The following is a 7,750-nucleotide window of genomic DNA, read 5'->3' as shown; positions in this document are numbered from 1 at the left end:
ATCTTGTAAATAAAACATAAGCTTCGATTGGAGCCAGTTACAGGGCATAAAATAACCTCATTTGTTCAGAAGAACTACCCAAGTCACAGTCAGTTCTTGAACTGGTCACTTTTAAGCTATTAAGTGCCAAATAATGGGCTTGTTAAATAGCAAATGTCAAAAACAGATTTTTATCTGACTAACAGGTATTCACTGAAAGCAAAAAAAAAGCAAATATTTGAACCCAGTGGAATGCTAATCTAATATAAATGTGCTTATGCTAGTAAACACTAAATCGAGATGAAAAGCACAACATGTTTTTAAAAAGAGTAATATATAAATATGCTTATACTATAAAATGCTAAAATTCAGATGGATAGTATTTTTTAAATGGTAAGCTATGTATATTTTCACATACAATATGTAAAATGTCATCTAATTTAAATTTATTTTAAATCAGTCTAATTTCAGAATTACAGTGTTTCGCTTTATAACCATCAGACTGAACTGAATACAAACTAAGTCAGGAGAACTGGCTTAATTTCCAAGATGTACAGAGATTCCTGAAAGATGTTTGGATTGAACTTTCCTAAGAGACAGTTAAAGGAAACAATGGATGCAGAAAAAGCAATCCAGTGACTAAAATAAAAGATGTGGAGTTAGATAGATATAGGTTAAAATTCTAGTAAAATAGATAGCTAGTGGGAGGCGGCCGCATAGCACAGGGAGATCAGCTCGGTGCTTTGTGACCAACTGGAGGGGTGGGATAGGGAGGGTGGGAGGGAGACGCAGGAGGGAGGGGATATGGGGATATATGTATATGTATAGCCGATTCACTTTGTTATACAACAGAAACTAACACACCATTGTAAAGCAATTATGCTCCAATAAAAATGTTAAAAAAAAAAATTCTAGTTCACCTTTTAGCTCTAAGGCTTCAGACATGTTACTTAACATTTCTAAGCCTCCCTTTCCTTTATCTGTAAAATAAGAGTAAAAACATCTGATTCACTAGATTGTCATAAGGATTACATTATTAGAATCATTTGTAAAATCCTAACCTGGAACTCGGTCCACAGCAAGTGCCAAGTAAATGAGAGTTTCTATTATAACTTCAATTGCTTTGCATACAGATTTTCCATGAACTCTTACTGGAAGATATTTCCAGATGCTTGTTGTAGTCTCTGCACTGCAATCCTAGAAAAATAATTTATTCTCATTTACTGCAGTTTCTCCCATTTCCTTTAATAAGATTAATTTAATCCATCTTTTGCCATCATACTAAAATTTTCCAAATTTGAGTGTTTCTTCTGCATTGTTCTTTTCTTTCTACCACTGAATAGTAGTATAGTTCTTTATAAGTGAAGATACTTGATTCCATTAATTTCCTAAATTTCCTCTTTCAGGAAACTTCTTGTCCCCTAAATCTTTTAGGATTCCTAAAATATCTATTTACTAATTATATACTATCTATTATTAATTTATTCAAAGCTTTTCAGACAAAAGCTGCTTGAAGAAGTAAACTCATTTATTCCAGGATGATACTGGGTTATCTTGACCTTAGTTCAAATTCAAGTGGAAATTCAGTTCAGTTTTTTGGAGCCAAAAAGAACTTCTTCACTCAAGAATCCCAAACATCACTAGGAAGCTTTATCATCAATCCATGTCCCATTAAGAATTGCTTTGATCCTCAGTCAGCCTGCTTAATCTAATGTTGTAGAAAAGATATTTTGTTCTCTGTTCTGGAAGTATCCTTATTTTCTTACATTTGATGAGGAAAAAAATTGTCAAAGGTCTCAGAGGCAGAGAAAAATACTGAAAGAAGCCATAGGTTCAGACAGCTTTTCTGATGTCTTTTACAATTTTTTTAATGTGCATTGGTTTTCATGACTCCTCCCTCCATCTGACTCTTGGTTCACTGTCACTGGAAAAGCAGACAGAATCTCTCCCTGTATCATGAGGTAGGTTCAACTTTACGTTTTGACCCTTATGAAAGCATTTTGCTATCTAGTCTCCGATGTGCAATGGTCAACCACAAAAAAAAATCTAAATGGGAGTGAACATTTCTGACTCTTGGGAGGAAAAAAGAAAAGCGTCAGATATCTTGGTAAATGAGAACAAGCAACAAGCATGAGGATGAGGTCAAAGAGCACTGCCTTCCTGGACAGAGCACGAATTATCTCTGTAGTCCAGATGGGAAGGGTGGGATGGGGTTGGACAGCAACCAGCTGAAGAACATTCTTGCCACTGTCATTTGGGCTCCTCCTGATAAATGGAGCTCTTTCTGCAGCAGCTAATGGTCTTCATTTGTACTCTTCAGTCTGATTCTCAGCCCTCTTTACTCCCTCATTTTTAAAAAGTGCTGGCAATGGTACAGCAGTGAGTGAAAGTCATTGAAATCCCATTGTGGATCTAAACAGGAAGTGGCGGAAAGCTGTAGGATCTTAAACAAATCATTTCCCCTTTCTTGACATCATTTTTTTTTTACCTTATAATGAGTGGCCGGTGGCAGGGGGAGACGGGGGAGTGGGCAGAACTCTAAGGTCACTTTTAGGTCTGGCATTTTATCTTCTTTTTTTTTTTTATTCTACCCGTATTTTACACTAAAGACTTTCTTAAACACATTGTCATTTGTAATTGTTATTTTTAACTTTCATACATATACAGATACACACACAAATGTACACAAAGTTTAAATTTTTCTGTTAGCCAACTGTCCAACCACTGCTAAATGTGAAAACAGCCTTCACATTTGATGAAATGAACCTTCACCAATTCAGATCCCAGTTAACAGACCAAGGTCATAGATGTTGGGATGTAGTCCAAGAGCCTAACTTGGAGACTGCTGGACATTTGGCAGCCCCTATTTTATAACTTACCATGTACATGTGGTGTTCTCAGAAAGGCTCCCATTGTTACTTACTTTGTTGTTAAACATCAAAAGAACCGAAACACCAAAATGTCAAGTCCAGGGAGCAAATGTTTCAAGAGAAGTTCTTTTTGTACTAATTTAACTTTTCTCTGAATTTGAACGAAGATGTGGGCCTGACATCAGGCCACTGCGTTAAATGGGATTCATCCAGTTCTAATTACTACTCCTTATTACAAGGCCCAAGGATGCCATGCTACTTTTGGCACATGTAAGTTATTGGCTGGACAGATTGTACTAAACAAAGAAATCTCCCTAATTACAAATTATGAAAGGAAGGAAGGAAGGGAGGGAGGGAGGGAGGGAGGGAGGGAGGAAGGAAGGAAGGAAGGAAGGAAGGAAGAAAACAAAAACCCTGCACTACCACTCTGAAATCTCTATTAGCATTACCTTGGGGTATAAAGGATTTGAGAGACAGCAAGGAGAGGAGACTCCAATTGTTTAAAACATTTCTCTGGTGTATTTCTTCTGAACTTAGAATGCCAAGAACTTTGTCCTGTAGCAGTTACTTGTACACGGTTTTTTGTTTTGGTTTTTTTAAATTTTCTTTTGCAATCTCTTTCATCTTTTCAATGAAAAACAGCCCAGGAATGGTTTTATTACTTCTGAGTATATGGGTAGTAGTTTCTTGAGTGGCTGTTTTCACATTATTCCAAACAAGTTGTCTTTTTTAAAGAGTCTTTCTTCTTTTCCACTTGTTAATTACTATATTAGTCTTTCTCTGCCATTTGTTTTCTTATTTTCTTTGATTTGTTTTAGTCTCACGATTTGATTGTTTTAGTCTCACGATAGGGGAAAAAAGAACAACTGAAAATTCACAAACTTATCTTTATGAAGCCTACTGTGTGCAGACAGCTGGGCCAGCAAGCCTCCCATATGCAAAGAAACTAGAGTCAGACATTGAACAATAAGTGGCAAGGGCATTAAGGTCAAGAGGAGCTCAGGGAAAAGAAGAAACCTCACAATATCTGATCTATTATGCAGACACTGTTAAAGTCAAGGATACAGGCTCATCCAGGGGATTAAGTTTGCCCAGTGAAGTTAAGTAAGGAACAAGGACTTCAAAATATTAGTCCCGAAGTTATGAGAGCTGTGTGAAGCTCCCACAATAGATTAACCAGAACATATAATTTCATCCGATTATACTCCACTTATCTAAATGAAATTACATTTTCCCAGCTTAAAATACTTTTTCTCTTTCAAAGAGTGAGGGCTTTCAAATGTCAAAAGTTCTGCAATCTCTTAAGACTAGGAAAAAGCAGGTAATGTTAACCTGAAGAGCCTCAAAGGCCATGGAACTAAAACAAAGGTACACAGCACCCATTATACTAACGTGCTTTAAAACAGGTAGCGGGCAGTGGGGCGGGGGGGGCATCTTTAATTTTTCCCAAAGCCATGAGATTTCTTTGGCATGGGATACTGAAGACAACTCTCTGAGGATGGGAGTCAAACAAGGAAAAACATGATCAGGACAAATAACAAGGGATTAAAAGATTGCCGGTAGGAAACAGGTTGTAGGTCAAAAAGCATGAGTTCGAAAGCTAAGTGGGACACACAGGCCACCTACCGAGTTTCAAATGAATCATAGTTTAACAGCTGAGCACTCCATCGTGGATGGCTGCTTTTCAGGCATCATAACACTTATAGAAGTGGTTATCGCATCTGCTTGGCTTACTAACCACTTGTGAAGTTTGGTACTTGGCTTGCAAACAAAGACACCATTTAATCTCTCAAAAAATATAAAATGCCGACTTTTTATCATATAATAGGGAACAAAGAAAAAGGGTCACATTCTCTAGAGCAGTGGTTCACCAAGGGTGGTCCCTGGGTCAGCAATAGCAGGTGAACTTGTTAAAATTGAAAATTCTAACAGAATCAGAAGCAGAAACTCTGGGGAATGGGACCCAGCAATCTCTGAATAATAAACCCTTCAGCCAAGGTTTGAGAACCACTTCTCAGCGGCAGGTAGAAAACACCACACTTAAAAGTACAACTTTTAGGGCTTCCCTGGTGGCACAGTGGTTGAGAGTCCGCCTGCCGATGCAGGGGACACGGGTTCCTGCCCCGGTCCGGGACGATCCCACATGCCGCAGAGCGGCTGGGCCCGTGAGCCATGGCCGCTGAGCCTGCACGTCCGGAGCCTGTGCTCCGCAACGGGAGAGGCCACAACAGTAAGAGGCCCGCGTACAGCAAAAAACAAAACAAAACAAAACAAAAACAAACAAAAAGCAATCAAGATTCTAAATCAATTTATAAAAAGGTGCTGTGTACTTACTCTGTTGCTGTGAAAGGCATAAACCCTGGCCCAAAGTAGCAGCTTCAGTAGTGCATACAGAATGATGAAAGGACAGGTCAAAGGTCTGAGGAGTGCTGTGAAGAGGCAGGAAGGAGATAATGGGAGTATGTGCTGGAGGCTCACAAGGATGGGGTCCTTATAGGAGGTTTACTTAATCAGCATTTCCTATTCATGACAGAATACTTATTCCAATTATCAAAAAGAAAGATTAAAAAAAAAAAAGACTCTACCCTCCTCATCACAGCTGTAAGGGGCAGATGATGCCCTGCTCTATACACAAACTTACAACCACCTTCACCATCCACTTTGCCTCGGATGTAGTAGAGTTTACAGCCAGTCACGGAGTGAAAGCTGGACACCCTCCTGGCTGGGTGGCCTAAGACAACAACTTGCAAACCAAGTGGCCTCAAAAAAACTGATATGTCTGAGTAGGAAGGCTGAAAAGAGTGTGCTGTGTTTGCTTCTAGCCGGATTCATTCATTCATTCAGAATTCCACAGGCAATCTTTTCTTTGGACTGCGTTTAGAGTTCACAAAAAAAATGGTTGGTGAGAAGTGCCCTGACATGAAGCAAAACTGACAAAGACATTTCTCCCCTGAGTGGCACGACCCTGAGGCAGAACCAAAAGCTGGCCCAATCGGTTCCGTTCAGTATTCTCTCCCAGGCACTGGCAACAAGGGACGTGCTGGAAAATGGTATGTGGGCCCCTCTCAGCTTTTAATTCAGTGTTAAGGAAACAAGTATCCTTGTGTTGCCCATCGTGCATTGTTAAATGTAAATCTAACTAAATCCTTTTGATGTTACCTACATTCTCACAGTGGCCTGGGCATAGACATTACTTACTGGATTTTAACGGGCTTCTGGACTCACAACTCCGTAACACAAATCTACATCAGTTTGTGATAGCAGAATAAGGGAATCCTGCCTTACTTCAATGTTTTCCAAAGTGTGGATCGATGCCAATCTATGTAAGAATCTCTCAGTGGCTTGTTTAAAAAGTAGGTTCCTAGGTCCCATTCCAGACCAAAAAAATCTGCATAGATTAGGGTAGAGTTCAAGAATCCACATTTTTAACAAAATTTCCAAATGATTTATACATCCATCAAACTTTAAAACATGGCTAGTTTGGCTTAACAGTCAAAATGACTTGCAAAAGTCTAATCATAAACTTATGTAATAATTACCAGGAGAGACCTTCAAGATGGCAAAGGAGTAAGATGTGGAGATCACCTTCCTCCCCACAAATACATCAGAAATACATCTACATGTGGAACAACTCCTACAGAACACCTACTGAACACTGGCAGAAGACCTCAGACCTCCCAAAAGACAAGAAATTCCCCACGTACCTGGGTAGGGCAAAAGAAAAAAACAGAGACAAAAGAGTAGGGACGGGACCTGTACCTCTGGGAGGGAGCTGTGAAGGAGGAAAGGTTTCCACACACTAGAAGCCCTTTCGCGGGCGGAGACTGCGGGTGGCCAAGGGGGGAGATTCGGAGTCACGGAGGAGCGCACAGCAACAGGGGTGCGCAGGGCAAAGCGGAGAGATTCCCGCACAGAGGATCGGTGCCGACCGGCACTCACCAGCCCGAGAGGCTTGTCTGCTCACCCGCCGGGGCGGGTGGAGCTGGGAGCTGAGGCTCGGGCTTCGGTCGGATCCCACCGAGAAGACTGGGGTTGTGGCTGCGCGAACACAGCCTGAACGGGGCTAGTGTGCCACAGCTAGCCGGGAGGGAGTCCGGGAAAAAGCCTGGAACTGCCTAAGAGGCAAGAGACCACTGTTTTGGGGTACGCGAGGAGAGAGGATTCAGAGCAGCGCCTTTATAAACGAGCTCCAGAGATGGGCGTGAACCACGGCTATCAGCGCGGACACCAGAGACGCTAAGGCTGTTGCTGCCGCCACCAAGAAGCCTGTGTGCAAGCACAGGTCACTATCCACACCTCCCCTCCCAGGGGAACACACGGCGTGCCTCAGGCTGGTGCAACCTCATGCCGGCCTCTGCTGCTGCAGGCTCGCCCCGCATCCGTACCCCTCCCTCCCCACGGCCTGAGTGAGCCAGAACCCCCGAAGCAGCTGCTCCTTTAACCCCGTCCTGTCTGAGCAGGAACAGACACCCTCAGGCAACCTACAGTCAGAGGCAGGTCCAAATCCAAAGCTGAACCCCGGCAGCTGCGCAAACAAAGAAGAGAAAGGAAAATCTCTCCCAGCAGACTCAGGAGCAGCGGAATAAATCTCCACAATCAACTTGATGTACCTGCATCTGTGGAATACCTGAATAGACAACGAATCATCCCAAAATTGAGGCGGTAGACTTTGGAAGCAACTGTACACTTGGGGTTTGCTTTCTGCATCTAATTTGTTTATGGTTTTATGTTTATCTTAGTTTAGTATTTAGAGCTTATTATCATTGGTAGATTTGTTTATTGATTTGGTTGTTCTCTTCCTTTATATATATATATATATTTCTTTCCTTTTTCTCTTTCTGTGAGTGTGTATGTGTATGCTTCTTTGTGTGATTTTGTCTGTATAGCTTTGCTATTTCCAT

The sequence above is a fragment of the Orcinus orca genome, chromosome 3 (assembly GCF_937001465.1).
Source record: "Orcinus orca chromosome 3, mOrcOrc1.1, whole genome shotgun sequence".
NCBI classification, from domain to species: domain Eukaryota; kingdom Metazoa; phylum Chordata; class Mammalia; order Artiodactyla; family Delphinidae; genus Orcinus; species Orcinus orca.
Note: the sequence above shows the minus strand (reverse complement) of the source record.